At 46.3% G+C, this 16,443-nt stretch overlaps 1 long non-coding RNA gene across 1 annotated transcript in view; it reads left to right on the forward strand.

The window, feature by feature from the left end:
* The first annotated feature begins 327 nt into the window (after nt 1–327).
* The window catches only part of LOC116077361, an 18,524-nt gene continuing 2,408 nt past the window's right edge, over nt 328–16,443 (forward strand). The window contains exons 1-2 of the long non-coding RNA XR_004113216.1: nt 328–633; nt 1,423–1,590. This is a non-coding gene — a long non-coding RNA (uncharacterized LOC116077361). The remainder of the gene's footprint in view (nt 634–1,422; nt 1,591–16,443) is intronic.

The raw sequence follows: 16,443 nt of genomic DNA on the forward strand, positions 1-16,443 counted from the left end.
ATTTTGTGTATAAAATTTTGGAGGCCAGGTTGTGATCAGCGTAGCAATTATCTTCAAAGAAACCAACATCCTAATCCCCAAACCTGTGACGATGTTGAGTAATATGTCAAGAGAAGTTTTGCAGATACAAATGAGAAAAGATGATGAGATGGTTCTGAAAGAGTTACAACATCTTTAAAAAAGGGAACAATACTATTGGCACCAGAGAAGATTTAAGGGCAGAATTAGAGGTCAGAGGGATGAGATTGGCTTGCAAATGGAGGGAGGGACCATGAAATATGAAGCATGGGCAGCTGGGAAAGTCCAGAATTAAGGTTTCACTTGGATCTTTTAGGAGGAGGATGATCTTGCTAAATCCTGAGTTTTACCCAGAGAAGCTGTTTTTGGAGTTCTGTTATTCAAAACCATAAGATCATGTGCAGTTTTTTGAAAATCGTTTGAAGCCACTAACGATGGTTTGTTTTAGCAGAAGTAAGAAAATAATACAGGACCATGGTAACGCGAACAACTAAAGAATGGGCCTGGAAATGAAGCTGAGGAAGAACTCATTTTCCATAGGGCATGATGCCCTGTGTGGGAAGCTGCTGATAAGCTGAAAGAACACTAAGATTTGATGCCCAGACTTGGCAACTGGTAGGCCACTCATGAGCCCGGCAAAATGTGTGTGTGTGTGTGTGTGTGTGTGTGTAATGAAAGAGATAACGTCTTAGGGAAAGGATTAAGAAAAGTGTAGAATATGTGAAGATAACAATAGTATCTTCTTGACTGTTCCTAGAAAAGGGCAGAGACAGGCAGTGGCCAAGCCTGTAGGCTTTGTATGGTGACCCCATAGAGTCATGACTGGTGTGGAGGGACCCAGATTGGGAGAGGATTACTGTCAAGCTCCTGAGTCAGGGAAGTGCTGATCTTGGTGTGTTCTCAGAGTTGGCTGGGGTGAAAAGATGCCTGGAGGAAACACATGGAAATCTTTTTTGATTCCTATTAATTTCTCAGTGAAATGAGAAACAATCATCTCTTTTCCACTTGCTAAATACGCTGAGCCGGCTTGAGGGATGCATGCAGTACAGAAGCAATAGAGATGGTTGTGCTTGCAGCTTCAATATTATTTGGTTGGAGAAATAATACACCATCCAACTAGCTTGTTTTAAATTAGACAAACACTCCAGAGTCTGCCTGCTGTTGGAGAGTACAGCCCAGGGCTCTGTTTGGAGTGGGGCTCTCAGGGTGCTGAGGTCAGCTCTGTTTGACATTCCTGATGTGTGAAGGGCGGCTTAGAACAACAGCACAAGCCATGGGCGTGCAGCTCCCTGGAGCTATTCCAGAGGCCCTGCCTGAGAAATGTTTTAGTCTAGAGATTCCTCCCCAATTTTAAACATCTGTTGGTGCTTGTGGAAAATAAGGTTGGGATTGTTTTGCTCACAGTCCTGGAAGCTGTTTGCAAAGCTGATGATGGATGTATACACTTTGGCTCAAGCTAAGCAGATTGGCCCTGACCAGGCAGCAGGGTCCCACCTGTTTGTTGGTACAGTTCAGCTGTTCCCAAGATGATGCAAGGACTGAGACATATAGGCATCAATGGGGTTCCCCGAGGTGAGTTGTATTGTCTTTTGGCTTGATACTTTGCTGCATTCAGACTGCTTTGGGTTACATGCCCAGAGCTTCCCTGCTTCCTCTTCTGTCTACCTTTGTAGAGTGCTAGAGTAAGCTGTTTCATTTGTTACTGGTGCCCTAAGCACATATCAAAGCAAACAAAATCTCATTTCACATCTCCAATAGGCCAGACATATAAGTGTAGCATTTTACTTTATTATTTTTAGTCAAGTTGAAGCCAGATTGGAGTCCCATTTTCCCTATGATGATGAAAATATGAAACTCAGGCACTGCAGGTCACCTTACCCTGATCTAGAAGGACCATTTAGACCCTGTGTCTCCTCTGCCCTAGCCTCCTGTTTTTCTAATGTTAGGCTCCTCTCTTTCCCTGGTCTCCTCAAGTACTCTTCCACCAAAGCTATTATCCAGCCTCACTGATAGACTCTTGGGTACTGGGTACTGAGCTTCACAAGCTACCCTTCTCTATATACGGTCCTCTATCCTGACTGGGTACTCTATGGAGCAGTGCCTTTGCCCAGTGATGTGCAGTATTAGTGCAGTATATAATGAGAATAAGCTTTGGCCTCTTAAGTGACTATAGATCACCTAAAGAAGGTTATTTTGTGTTTACTATAATACTAGATAAATAGATCACTCTGAAAATCAGGAAACTGGGGCCTGGATATTTATTCACAGTCACATGGCTAATATTACTAGGACAAATCCCATGTTTTCCTTCACTATACAGCAGTTTTCTGGTTTTTACAGAATATCAACACAGGGATCTTTCTTCCTGTCTTCCTAAAGTCTATCTGTCCTGTTGTGCATGATTCCTTTTCTCCTGCTCATCTATGAACATTGCAGTGAGTTGTTCACCTTCAACCCTACAGTATTGCCCACTGACCATCTGTCTTCTATAACCACAGCTCCCCTGTCAAAGGCTAAGCTCATCATTTCCTGCTCTCCCATCAATCCCAATCTGTGAGCCACACAAGCAACTCAAATGGCAACCTTCGATGGAGGCCATTCTGCAGATGATGAGGCAGAGCTATGTGGGTCAAAGGAGGAAACCCTGGTTTCATTGTCCACACCAAGAATAGTGTTAGAGACTCAGAAGAGGAAGGACCAAGATGCTAGGAGGGGACCCCACCCATAAGATCAAAGGTCACCCTAGGCGGAGCAGCAGATAGATTAGGACACAGCCTATAGTGAGAGTGACACTTGTAGATTATAAGCTCCTGACTCAACCTCATTCCTGGGTAATGCCTGTCCTCATGTTCCTGATTTAGTGCCTGCCTCTCTGTGGACAGTGCCAATGGATAGGAATGTGGGGAATCAGTGGGATGAGGCTGAGGCCAAAGACCTTTCAAGGCATCTACCTGGGTAACTTGGAGAGGATGGTTTCATGCCATAGAGTCAGGGGAGACTTTGGACAAAGGGCCAAACACACTTGTCCACTCTGAGAACCTGATCTCAGAAAAGAAAGTCTGGTTCTATTGATAGACTCCAAGAAAAGAGCTTGGTGGCATGATGGTGTATTCCTCTGAACACTAATGATGGACGTGAATTCTACAGTCATACCAGAATTAGTGGTTACTGAGAAAGAATGTGCCAGATTGGTACTTGGTTTGAGTGCAGATGGACAAGGAACCACTAGCTGTAGTGCACTGGGCAGCTACTCTGCCTTGGCCCCATCCATAAACAGTTGAGCAGCTATGGATAAGGTGTAGTTAATAGCTATACCCAGGACTGAAGATTTTGGTTCAAATGCCTCTCCTTTAACAGCTTTCTCTAGCTTGCTTAGTACTGGCCTCTGGAGAGTTTCTGGTAGATCTGGTCCACTGAGTACCTCTCAGAAGTAGGGCCAGTGCTGGAGACATGATGGCAGATCCCCAGGTGATATAGTCTCACATGCCTGCAAACGCATACATCTGTCTCCATCCTTAACCACCCACTTATAACTAATCAAGTTATATTAGGATTCTTTTGTGATGCTCAGATCCTAAATTGATCCTGGCATTTTGGCATCTAGATACAGCCTAACATGCTCTGCTGCTGGGGGTGAAAGCCAGTATTCTGTCATGGCTCTGTCATGGCATATTCTCCGCCCCCCCTTTCTCTCTCCAGCTGAGTATGGAGTAAGAAGCTAGAGGTCATGCATTGTTTGCATTGTTAGTATACACGTATATGCTTGCATATGCATATATGTTCTCCTTAAACAGCTTTAGAGAAAAAGCTCAGAAGTGGGGGCAGAGGAAAGCAGTACACTGTGCCTGGAGGATCCCTTCTATTGCTGTATGGAAGCAGATAGGACATAAGGCCAGAAGAAGAGCCTCCCATGCATATATGGGGATTATGGGGATGCTATTTCTCATATACTCAGATTCCTACTTTCTAACTTATGTGGGTATCCTGAAGTGAAAACCACAAGACTTCTCATGTATCAAGCAAGTTTGGCTAAGTTCAGAACTCTACCCCACTGCCTGTTTTTGGGAGATGTGAAACCCTTCCCAGTGACTGTCTTCTCTACATGGTGGGAGTCTGGAGCCCCAGGCACACAGGTTCTGGTCCCAAGAAGTAGAGAAAGATACCGAACATTCACAGTATCTCTTTAGGTTACAGCAGATAATCTTCTGACAAGCTGCTGACCTTATGTTTTGTCAGTTCTTTAAGGCTAGGTAGACCCTTGATCAGAGTAAGGAAAGAACAAAGGTCAGACTTGTCTGTCCCTCACAGTTGTTAGCAACCAAGCATCTCCACTGGCTGCCCCAGGGACCCAGTGACAACAGATACATTATCACTAGTTGCCAAATGGGACACATTCCCACTGTCGCCGCAAGTCACTTAACCTCCCCCTGCACATATGCCACATCTCCTTATAAAAGGCCAGTTCCTCTTCTTCCTACCTTTTTATCTCCAACCTGGTCCAGAGGTAGGCTCTGCATACCCCCTCCTTAATAAACCTATGTGAAATCTGCCACATGGTGTGACTTTATGGTATCTATCACTAAGATCATAATAATAATCATTTTTTCTCAAGCCCTTGCAGAGTTGGTGTGTGTGTGCGTGTGTGTGTATGTAGAAGCAGCCCTTCCCTAGGCAGTGGTGGTGCATGCCCTTAATCCCAGCACTTGGGAGGCAGAGGAAGAGGCAGGCAGATTTCTGAGTTCAAGGCCAGAGTGGTTTACAGAGGGAGTTCCAGAACAGCCAGTGCTATACAGAGGAAACCCTGTCTTGGAGAAAAAAAAAAAAAGAAGAAGAAGCAGCAGCCCCTCTAAGAACAGTGAATGAATGTCCTTATAGTGTCTTCAACAGATTTCTATTATACACAGAGGCAAAGTCCTCTAACTGGCCAGATGAATTCATGTGTCTGTGTTAAAGAGTGAAGGGCTCACTGTGGTGCCTCTAATGTCTCGAATACTCTTGGTCCTTTGTTGTTGTGTCACTATCTATTGACCACTACTGTTTACTGACCCCCAGGAACACAGAGCTAGTGGGCCTACATGCCCCTGAGCTCTGAGTTGCTAGCATAACAGACCCTGTGGGAGAGACTTGGGTGTGTCAGGAACCCTAACCACTGGGCTGGGAGATCTATGGTTGGGGACTGGGCCAAGGTCCAGATATAGAGAGTCTTTCCAGGTGTCATTTTCTGGTAAGGGTCAAAGTCTTCAAGTTAGAAGAGGACTTGCCACCAGGCCTATGCCTATATGGAGACACACAGTTCTAGTGTAAGCTGTCTGGGTATTTGAGCAACTATTCTAAGTGTGGTTCACCAAGCCCTAGGAGCCAGGAAGCACATTCAGGCCATTTAAGAAGGAAGAGGTAGAAGTCAGAGTGGGTCCCTGCTGAGTTTTTCTCATTTAGTGTGTCATGGCTAAGAGGAGCTGCTGATCTTGCCCCATTGGGCAGGAAGTAGTATTCTCTGGGACAGGGTATCCAAGATGTTCTCCGTGCAGAAATGTGGAGAGATTTGGAAACAGTTGGGAACTATAGTTTGTTAGAATTCAGCACTGTGGGTATGAGCTGGTCATACCACACAGAGGCTTGATTCAGGGTAAGGATGCTAGCAAGCTCCTCACGAAAAGCTGTGACCTGGGCCTGTGAGGATCCAGGATGACTTCTTTACCTGGCACAGGATGGAGGCTCTCATACTGGTAGATGCCTAGGAACAGAATCGGGGGCCTGACATCCATACCTCTCTCCTAGCAACCTTCCATTTCAGGCAGTGTGGCCTAGTGTGCTCCCCAACCTCATCTTGGGGCCTTCCCAGTTCTCTTAGTCAATCCCCTCAGCCTTGGCCCCTGTAGGAAACTAGAGACCATGTCTTTTGGAAATGATCCCAGTTTGTGGTTGTTCTTGGTAGACAGGCTCTCAGCTGGGGAAGAGAGGTCTCCCTTGGTTTGGGGTGAGACTTGTGCTCTGTCGACATTCACCAAGTAGTATTTTGTTCTTTAATGTTCAGGCTTTAAATTTGAGGCTAGGCTTGGATCCTATCTGCCTTTGGACACTCTGGAATTCAGGGCTGGCTTCTCTTAGGACACTTCAGTGAGCGAGTGCCTTATGGTGTTCAGCTCTAAGGTGTTCGAGCTGGACACCTTTACTGTTCATTACTGGGAACCCTACGGAGAACAAGCAAACACATGTCAGTAAATCATGTCTTGTTTGAGGAGTGTAAAAGAAAAGAATGCTTTGTAAGAAAACAGAACAGGATAAGTGAAGACTGGGTACAGGAGGATACAGCTTTCATTAGGTGAGCTCTGTGCCAAGGCTTTTATGTGATCCTTGGTCCTCTGTGTCCAAGCCTTGCCTGCAACAGCCAGTGGTTGTGGTAGGTAGGTGCTCTAGAGGTATACAGATCTACGTGAGAAGGAGACTTCCAGGAGTGTTCTAAGCTCAGGTGGGAACTGGGGAGGGAGAGGATGATGATACAACGTCATGGTGCAATCAGGTGAGCCCAGGTTCCTCCTTAGCAGTGGAAATTTGCAGTAACTGGGTATAATGAGGAAGAGCAGTAGCCCCAAGCTGGGAGATAGCTTTAATGTGAGTGAGACTTGTCCCCAAACCACTTCTTCCTTCTCCTATTGAGATGCCACAGCATGGATGTTGGCTCCAGCATGTAGTCCCTGTGGCAAAGGTGAGACCCTGGAAGGATCCATGTTGTTCCCCAGGGACAAGAGACCCTTCAGACCTCACTCCTGGTTCTTAAGATAGGAGCCCTTTGTGGGCAACCACCGTCCACCCCATGTATCCAGCTATGATTTTCAGAGGCATCTGTATTAAATTACTGGCTCATGTCACAAATAAAATTAGGGCAGGGGCCTGCCCTGGCAGAAGCCAGAAGCCAGCTGGGCTAGGTACACATGCTACCTAGCTGTATCACAGTGAGCAGAGAATGGGTGATGGAGGAGTGGAGTGACATGCATTGTGTAGAGAGGCTGAACTGGTGAGCTTGGAGATTAAACAGATGCAGACCCAGCCCCCAAACAAGCAGCCTGGATACTAGGCCACCAAGATGAACAGTCCACTTTCTAGATTAGACCTTCCTGAAGCACCACTGTGTCTGTGATGCTAAAGGCCATCATGTGTGGGTGTCAGTGGCCATAATGTGGACTAGGTCTGGGTTGATGTCCGAGAATCATGTTGTCACGTGACTACATGCAGATGTTCATGGCTTGTGCTGTAGCCTGAATCCATTTTCATGTCTGTCCATAGGCCACGCTGCCCTATACTGATGTGAGTAGTCTGCATTGCCACCTGAGATGATAGTGGTGACCTGGTCTGGGCTGCTGCTGGGGGCCATGTCTTGGTCTATGTTGATGTCAGTGGTTCATGCTACCACTGAAGGCTACTGGAGTGTCTGTGGTCTGTGCTGTAGCTTGAAGCCATGTTGATGTTGAGGGCAGGGCATGGATGTGGCCGCCTGGGTCCATGGTGATGCTTGGCCTTGTGAGGGCCAAGTTTGGGCTTGTGGTCCTTTGCAGCTGGGTCTGCATTGATGTCTGTGGCCAGTGTTGCCACTGAATGCCCCACAGATGTCTGTGGCTTATTCTGTAGCCAGAAGCCATGTTGATATCTGAGATTCCAGCTTCATTAGAGGTGTCTTATCTAGTCTGTGGTCCTACTGTAACTGGGAGCTCTGCTTGAAGTCTGTGCTGATGCCAGAAACAGTGTAGAAGCCCTTAATCTATGCTCCCACTGTTCATAAAGAGGAAGTAAGCTACTTTCTCAATGTTATCTACGACTTCAGCCACACTGAGAAAGATGAACAAAGAGGGCTTCTGTGAGAACCCTATCTCTATAGCCCCTTTGGCCCCAACAGTGACAGCCAAGGAAGCCATCAGAGAGAACTCTTAAAAAACTGTGATAGGACACTGGGGTGTCAAATGACTTCCAACAGGGATGAGTGAGGGAAAAGACAGTTTCATTTGGCCATGACCCAGTGAATGACTATGAATATATAATTATTTACATGTATGTACATATATATGAATATATATAATTTTTTTTCCCTGAGGAGGTGGTAATAAGGGTGAAGGGAGGACAGGGAAGGACTGAGAAATAAATGTGATTGGGGTATAGATGTGAAATCCCCAAAGAATCAATGAAAATATTATGTTGGGAAAAAAAGTTAGAGGGAGGGACTCTCTGGAAGGCAGACGCTAACCTATTCATTCCAATGTGTTGTATATACCACCACCCTCAGCTCACTGGGTGCAGAAAGGACAAGGAGAGATGACACTGCTGTACAGGAAGGCTGACCACCCAAGGGGAAGAAAGTCTTGGGTGTGGGGGTCTAGCCTGGAATGGATGTGGTGGGAGACCCTTAAACAGTAGAAGTGAGTTGGATGGGGTGTGAGAGACTGCTTCTTGAAGAATGCTGCAGCCACACATCCCAGGCCAGCCACCATGCCCTATTTTGAGCTGACCAGCCTGTGTCTCCAGTAGGCTGACAGGGCTCCTTGGAGTTTAGGGAAGGTCTCCTCACCAAACTCTCCTGTCCACATCTCCTAGGGCAGCCAGACAAGGACTTGCAGTCCAAGATGGCCACCCCAGTATCATGTACTACCACCACCCTCCTCACCCAAACCCCCCAAGGCCCCGGTTTCCCTGGAAAGGAAAGCACTTCTCAGACCTTCATGTCACACAACCTCTGCACAGGTGTCATTCTATAGAACTAATGTGATCTCCAGATCCCTGATGAGGCTCCAATTTGCTTCCCCATGGCCATTTGTATCTATCCCAGCCTTTTGTCCTTAAACATTTTTCAAGTTTTGTTATGATGAACAGAGAAGTCTTATATTTTTCCTATCCATTCTATCCTCTTGCATGTTTATCCTTCACTGTTTCTGTTGGGAGCCTGTTTCTTTCTGTTGATTTGTGGGAGATCTATGTGTACAATGAGTATCCAGACTTTGTGTTTACATTGCTGATGCTGCCAATATACCTTTCTAATGGTGCTTTTTTTTTTCCACATAGAAGTTTGTGTGTGTAATATACATATATATATATATATATATATATACATATATATATATATATATATATATATATATATATATATATATATATCCACATTAGTCAGTTGTTTCCTATAGGCTTTGGAGCTTGCCTCTTGCCTGCTTTCCTGAGAGAGCAGAGACTTCATTTAGTGTTTTCTTCCAAAAGTTTTATAATTATGCTTTTTGTCCCTAATCTAAGTTTATTTTGGGGTATGGGGTGAGACAGAGTGGAACCACTTTTTCCACATTAAACCTTAGCTATCTTGAGCCCTGGAGGACACAAATTATAGCCTAGAGGGCTGGAGAGACTGGGGCCAGCTTCCTGGGCTGGAGTCCAGCCTGCATTAAGGCTGAGTGTTGGCTGGTGGTTGAGCCTCTAGTTCCTTCTTCTCCAAGTACATGGTTGTACCGAACAAAACAATACTGTCTGGTGAATACTTCAGATGGTTTCTCAGCTTTGGTGGATACCAACAGGCTCAGGTCCTGCCTCCAACCATTTACTAGGTTGGCCATCTTACTTCTTCCAGCAGAGAGGAAAGCAAAGGGAGAAACCGAATCTCTCAAAGCCTCTAGGAAACTTGGTGAGAACAACATAGAACTTAGTTTGGTCCCCGTACCACTCACGGCCCTGTACCACTCACGGTCCTGTACCACTCACGGCCCTATACCACTCACGGCCCTCCCATCCTAGTGTCCTGGGACAGAGATAAGCCTCGGGCTGCCAAGGGCTTTAAGAGACTCAGACTTTGGCCAGTCTAGGGGCTTCCAAGATGGAAACTACCATGTTTGCTGGGGGCGGGGGCTCAAAGAGCAGGTTTGAAGATGTATAGCCCAGAGTCTTAGCTTTCTCATTTGCTAAGCAGAGTCCACAAGATGCTCCTTGTTACTGTGCTAGGCATTATAGCACCCAGATGAGGGGGAAACTCTGTTTACTTCACAGGCCTTTCTAGTCCTGTGACTACCTCTGGGCTCTAGAGGCACATAATGGTCTCCCTGATGGTTAGGCATTGAGGGACAGCCTTCTGACAAGAGACTCACCTCAGGTGGACTTCTACTCTGTAGCTTATTTTCTTGCCCTTTCTTGTTCAGGCCTATCAAGAACTCACACAATCTCAAGCCCAACTTTACAAAGCCTTAGGGAGGCATCTGTGAGCCTCTGCATCTCTTCCCCTAGCTTGTTGTCCTCTTCCCCTAGCTTGTTCAAAGGCTGGTAGGCAGCCTCCTGCTGAGAGCATGCAAGGAGACCACAGAAGAGAAGGGAGTCTGTCTGGAGCTGGCTTAGAGTTGGTGCTAAGAGGACAGGCACCACTGATCAGGCCAGTGGGACAGTCCTGATGCCCTCAGGCCACTGCCACCCAGGGCACTGACAGACACACTCTACAAGTCCCCCAGGCTTGACTTGGACCTAAATGTTCATGCAGGCCTGAATGCACATTTGTTTGAAAGGGAGATATGCCCTCAAGATATTCTGGCCCCCAGGAAGCTCTGTAGGGCCCAGAAAGTTAGCTGTTAGTTCCTTTCTTGTTCAGAAGCCCTGCCTACCTATACAAGGTCATCAACTGTTAGTGGGTAGAGCCAGTATCAAGCCACAAACTCTCTTCCATGGCATCTCTGAAAGGATTTAAAGAAACAGTGTATTCTCTCTCAAAATGGATGTGTTTACTAGTCAGAAGGACCTGACAACTGAGTTTCCTTTTTCAAAATGAGTGGTCTACAACCCTGACTCACACTTTTTTTTGTTTTGTTTTGTTTTGAGACAGGGTTTCTCTGTGCAGCTCTGGCTGTCCTGGAACTCACTCTGTAGACCAGGCTGGCCTGGAACTCAGAAATCCACCTGCCTCTGCCTCCCAAGTGCTGGGATTAAAGGCGTGTGCCACCACTGCCCAGCCTGACTCACACTTCTTACTTCATAAATTCTGCATGATTTTTGAAGGCCTGAATGGCTCCATCCTGGCTCATGGTATCAATATTGTTGACGTAAACACATTGCAAAAGTCTTGTAGAAATGAGCTGATACCTTCCTCATATAAGAAATACATAAGTCAGTTAAAAATAGACCTCAGAACGGATGTGATGTTGCTGTGGCTGTCACAGGAAACACATGAATCAGTCACAGGAAGATGTGGACAGTCCATGGGTTTTGTGCTCTTTCTGGGCTGTTTGGAAGTTCTTCACCTTACCTTATACCCAGGCCCAAGGAAGCAAAACATTGTGACTTCCATACCTTTTGAAGGCTGTGGTTGCTTCCTGAATTCAGACTAACCAGAGCTGATCTGGGGGGGGGGCATGTATGTGTGTGTGGATACTCTACAGTCTTCAAGCTTCCTCTAGGCACATGCTCACCCTTACCTGAGAGGTTATGGGTATTGCCTGTATAGCTTGGACAATTCATGGTCTGGCTTCTGTTTAACTTGTGAAGAAGCAAAGCCTGTGTGGTCACTGAAGTTTCACAATGTTCTATAAAGTCACTCAAGACAGCTGGCACATTTTACTGTGTTGAAAGCTTGCTTGGTTTGTACTAGCTTAGCAGAACAGGTGCTGAGACCTTAGAAGCTCAGACTACTAGGTTACCATATATTCTAAGGAAAGTGAGCCTGTGGCTTCTACTGGGTTTGGGTTCTGTGGGCAGAGACAGCTCATTCATCTACCTGGAACCTGAGGGCCCTTAGAACTTTCTGATCTCAGGTTTCCATTTCTAGGATGGGGTAGAAGGGTCAGCCAAGAGCCCATGAAAGGATAGTCCAAGATAGCCAGCTTGCTAGAAAATTAGCTTGAATGAGAAGTGTTAGAAAAACTGCAGTGATGTCCCTAAGAGGACAGGTAAAACTGCCAGCTGCTGCTGCGGTAGGCTGGGGCTGGAGATTGCTCAGCCTGGTTTGACTCTTCCTTTTGGTTCCCTTGGCTGGATAAGTGCTGATGTGAACAGTCAGCAAACAGAGGAGGGGCTTTTAGGAACGCATACTTTATAGTGAATCCCCCAAATGAAATCTTGGTGTAATCATAGAGATCAAAACTAATGTTCTTTTATATTCTGAGCCAGTGGAAGTTATTTCTCTCTAGGTTCAATGCTTTTGTAGATTTCTAGAGGCTTATGGACTCTGTGCCCTGAGCTTCAGGTTCTAACTGTCAAAAGAACCAAGGTTCCAGACCCTCTATTTGGCTGGGATTTTTCAGAAGAAGAATTTCTTGCTTACCCAGCCTAGGAGCACCATGAGCTTGCCCTCAGGTACATATGTATTCATTTTCTTATATAGCCTGTACACATGTACACCCATGCATATACGCCTATACATGCATACATGCTCAGACAGGAATGTCCCATACATTTGACTATCCATGACCCCATCCATGCTCATGTCCACATACAACTGGATAACTCCAGAAGGTTGTTTTCTTCATTCTCTTCAAATCTCTCTATCCTGGCTTTAGGCACCAGCAGGTGTGCCTAGGACATGGCTAAGTAAATTCAGAGCATAGCCTGAGGGTAGGTCCCAGTTCTGTACTTGGTAGTGTGAGGGCTGAATCAGCATGGTTGGACCTGGAAGTGTTGGCTCAGTGGAGCTTGGGCTTGGTAATGGTTCCTGAGTCCATTCTTTGTGCCAGAGACTTTGTTACACATTCTCCTAGCAAAGCTGTGGGATGGGCATTATTGTTCCTATTCCTTAGGTAAGATTAAGAGAATTACTAGGATGAGGTCCCCAGCATTTCTTTCCATTGCAGTTTGTTTTGTGACTCCACCTACCACTCACTGCCCTAGCCACCTCTGCATTTTTCCTGATCTGTGATTCTACCCACTATGGTCCCTCCTACCCACTCCCTCACCTTCTGCTCTTCTTCCTTCTGCTCTGTGGATCTCCCTGCTACTCCTAGATCCTTACTCCACTCTCCTTCAAGCCTGCCTAAGCATTCTCTCTTCACCTTAGCCTCCACAGTATATTCTTGGATTCTGGTTTTTTCCATACCCCTTTGCTTTGAGATAAGATAAACATATATTTAATCTTTGTTTCTGGTTCCTGGCACACCACAATCACAGTTCTTGAACTCTACAGTGACTAGTGTCTTTTAGGTGCTAATTAGATGGTTAATTGGGTCTTGGGCTCTTGAAAGCTTAGGATAGATCTGTCAGAAAAGACCAAGCCTTCCTTAGAAGGTGAGTCTCAACTCTACCTTTGAGGAGGGAAGAAAACTGGAAACTGGGTTGATCACTGAAGCCAGGTGGTTTAATTGGTATAAGTCACCTCCACTTTAAAAAGCCCTCAAAATTCTCCTGAATGAGGTCATTGGGTGTCTTAATGTCCTACCTCCCAATGCTAGCCCAAGTACCCTGCCAGATCCCAAGAAGCAGAAAGCCCTAGATACAAACACAAGATCACCTGTAGCATTTGAGTCTTGGTCACAGGGACTATATTGCAACCTGAGCATGGTCAACCTCCAAGGGACTAGATGGGTGGAGTGCTGCTGGAGTCTTTCTTGTGATGAATCACCTTTGGGCTCCAGGAAAAATGTTCATATGGTTTCTACTGAGGAATTTTCTGCCAAGTGTGGGCCATCTCTGCTGTTGTGGAAACAGAGGAACATTTGAGGGTCAGAATTTCTGGTTAGTAGGAATGGCATTGGAGTCCTGGGGTGTAAAGTCATAGGACAGAGGGCCTTCAAGGAATGAAAGTAGGGAGGCACCATCTCAGCACTGATCAGGCCTAGAACTCTTCTCTGCCTTGTTTGACCCATGCTGGGCCAGCCTTTTGTCCAGTATATTTTCACTTACAGTCCTTGGAAAGCCTCTGAAGTACATACCACCACTTGCTCTGCAATCACTAAGATACAGGCTCTGACCATCTCCATCATCCTCGTGAGGACTCTTAGGAAGCAACAGACAAATAGATGGCTCCTTATTCTTCATAAGGGGCTTCCAAAGGTCTGGGTCTTACTTGGAGTGAGCTTTTGGGAAGAATATTTCCAATTGAATCTGCAATGGGGAGGATACTTTATCCAAGTGGTCAGCAAGTCACTGGCTCCAGGAGCCACTTCAGTTGTTGTTTTCCCCCTAATATCTCATGGGAATTCTTGATGGCACCTAAGCTTCCTGCCAGACTGGGGTGTATCTGAGGAATGAACAAGAAAGGTGGAGTGCTTGGAGTGAAGCAGTGCTTGGAGATGGTTTAGTGGGTAAAGATACAGACTCAATGGCGAGCCTGTCAACTTGGATTTGACCCCTGGACCACATGGTAAAAGGGGAGAACAGATCCCCACACATTGTCCTCTGACTTCAACATGCACACGATGAAGTGTGCATATACATGCACATGCATACATGCATAATAAATAAATGCTAAAAAAAAAAAAAGTTGAAAGAAGGGCTAGGTGCCAGCCAGGACCTGTTGCTCCTCATAAGTAGATAAAGTGGCTTGCAGCTACATTGTACAGGTGAGAAGAAGTTTGTCTAAATATTAAAGAATACAGAAGTGATGGAATACACACAACCACAGGACACAGACAGATCATACCTGACACATACATGGCAAGAAATACATGCAAAGAAATCTGGCACATGTGTTTACACACAGAACATATCATATCATGTGTATACGCTCACAGATTGAAGACATACCATATCACACACATTCTCACATATAGAGGCCTGGTGGACACTGACCCCGGATGTGGCTTCCAGCAGCAATTGGAGTTCCCTGGACCAACTCCTAACCTCCGCGTCTGCCTTTATGAAGCAGGAGCTAGAAGTTGACCAGGCTGTTTAATGCCTTTTCTACTTGAAGCACTGATCTTCATATGCAGGAAGGAAGAGAAAACATACCGTTGAAGTAGTGATGGAGGATGACTGAAGTTCCAGTATCCTCTGACACTCTCCCATGGCCACAGCCTTCCTCTGACCCTGGCCCAAGTCCAAACTTTCCAGCTATGAGAAAGATTAAGGGACAACCTTAGCAGCAGCCAGCTGTGCAGGAAGAGAAAGAAAAATCATTTGATGAGACCCTGACCGCTGTTTCTCACGCTTCTGCATTGCCACCTGCTGGCTGTTGGTGTTATTGGTGCTTTGCCTGCATGCATGTATGTCTGCCTGAGGGTGTCAGAACCCCTGAAACTGGAGTTTGGCCATCTGTCATCTCCCCAGGCTCCGGTTTCACATGTCATTGGGTCTCATCCGCTTCATCTCCGAAGAGCTCCCAAACCAGTTGGCACAAGCTTACTGCACTCAGGTCCCACATGGTCTGGAGTGGGAGGCAAGGCTGCCAAAGAAAGACAGGACATAGTCTCCAGTAGAGACAAAGGTCTGGCCCTAGGCAGTAGATGAGTGTAGGAGTGTTAATCTTTAGTGACCTGTGTAGGCTGCTCTATCCTGCTCACTACCACAGCCTCTCCCTTTGCCTTTCCTGGTAATGTAGAGTCCAAGGGAGGTAAAATGTCTCCTTGGGTTGCAGCAGAGGCTGTGATGCAGAGACAGCAGGTTGGACCTTGTAAGACTAGAGGTACTTACTGCACATACCCCAGGAGGCTGCTGAATGCTGTGACTAGAGGTACTTACTGCACATACTCCAGGAGGCTGCTGAATGTAAGCTGTGACTAGAGGTACTCACTGCACATACCCCAGGAGGCTGCTGAATGCTGTGACTAGAGGTGCTCACTGCACATACTCCAGGAGGCTGCTGAATGTAAGCTGTGACTAGAAGTGCTCACTGCACATACCCCAGGAGGCTGCTGAATGTAAGCTGTGACTAGAGGTGCTCACTGCACATACCCCAGGAGGCTGCTGAATGCTGTGACTAGAGGTGCTCACTGCACATACCCCAGGAGGCTGCTGAATGCTGTGACTAGAGGTACTTACTGCACATACTCCAGGAGGCTGCTGAATGTAAGCTGTGACTAGAGGTACTCACTGCACATACCCCAGGAGGCTGCTGAATGCTGTGACTAGAGGTACTCACTGCACATACCCCAGGAGGCTGCTGAATGCTGTGACTTAATTGTAAGCTGTGACTGTTGCTGGGGACCTGCCCTGCTTCTACCCCTAGCCACAACCTCCATCTCAGCGCTTCATCCTGAGCTCATTGCTTGGCCTCAAGCCCTTTCATATGTGGCATCTGGCCTTTCTTGGGTGCCAGGAACATTGTACAATCCCCCATGAAAGTCGGCTCTGGCTGGAGAGTGTATGTGGGACTAACTGTCTTCCTAGAGAATGATAGACCACTGCCAGGTCTCCAGATGCATAAATTCAGCTTGATACTATGATAAGCTGTTTCCATTAATTTCTTTAACCAACGGAGTTTTTCCAATCACAGGAGAGCTGTCCTTGTTGCCTGAAGTGCTGCTTCTTTTTTTTTTTTAATTAGATATTCTT

The sequence above is a fragment of the Mastomys coucha genome, unplaced genomic scaffold (genome assembly GCF_008632895.1).
Source record: "Mastomys coucha isolate ucsf_1 unplaced genomic scaffold, UCSF_Mcou_1 pScaffold5, whole genome shotgun sequence".
Classification (NCBI taxonomy): domain Eukaryota; kingdom Metazoa; phylum Chordata; class Mammalia; order Rodentia; family Muridae; genus Mastomys; species Mastomys coucha.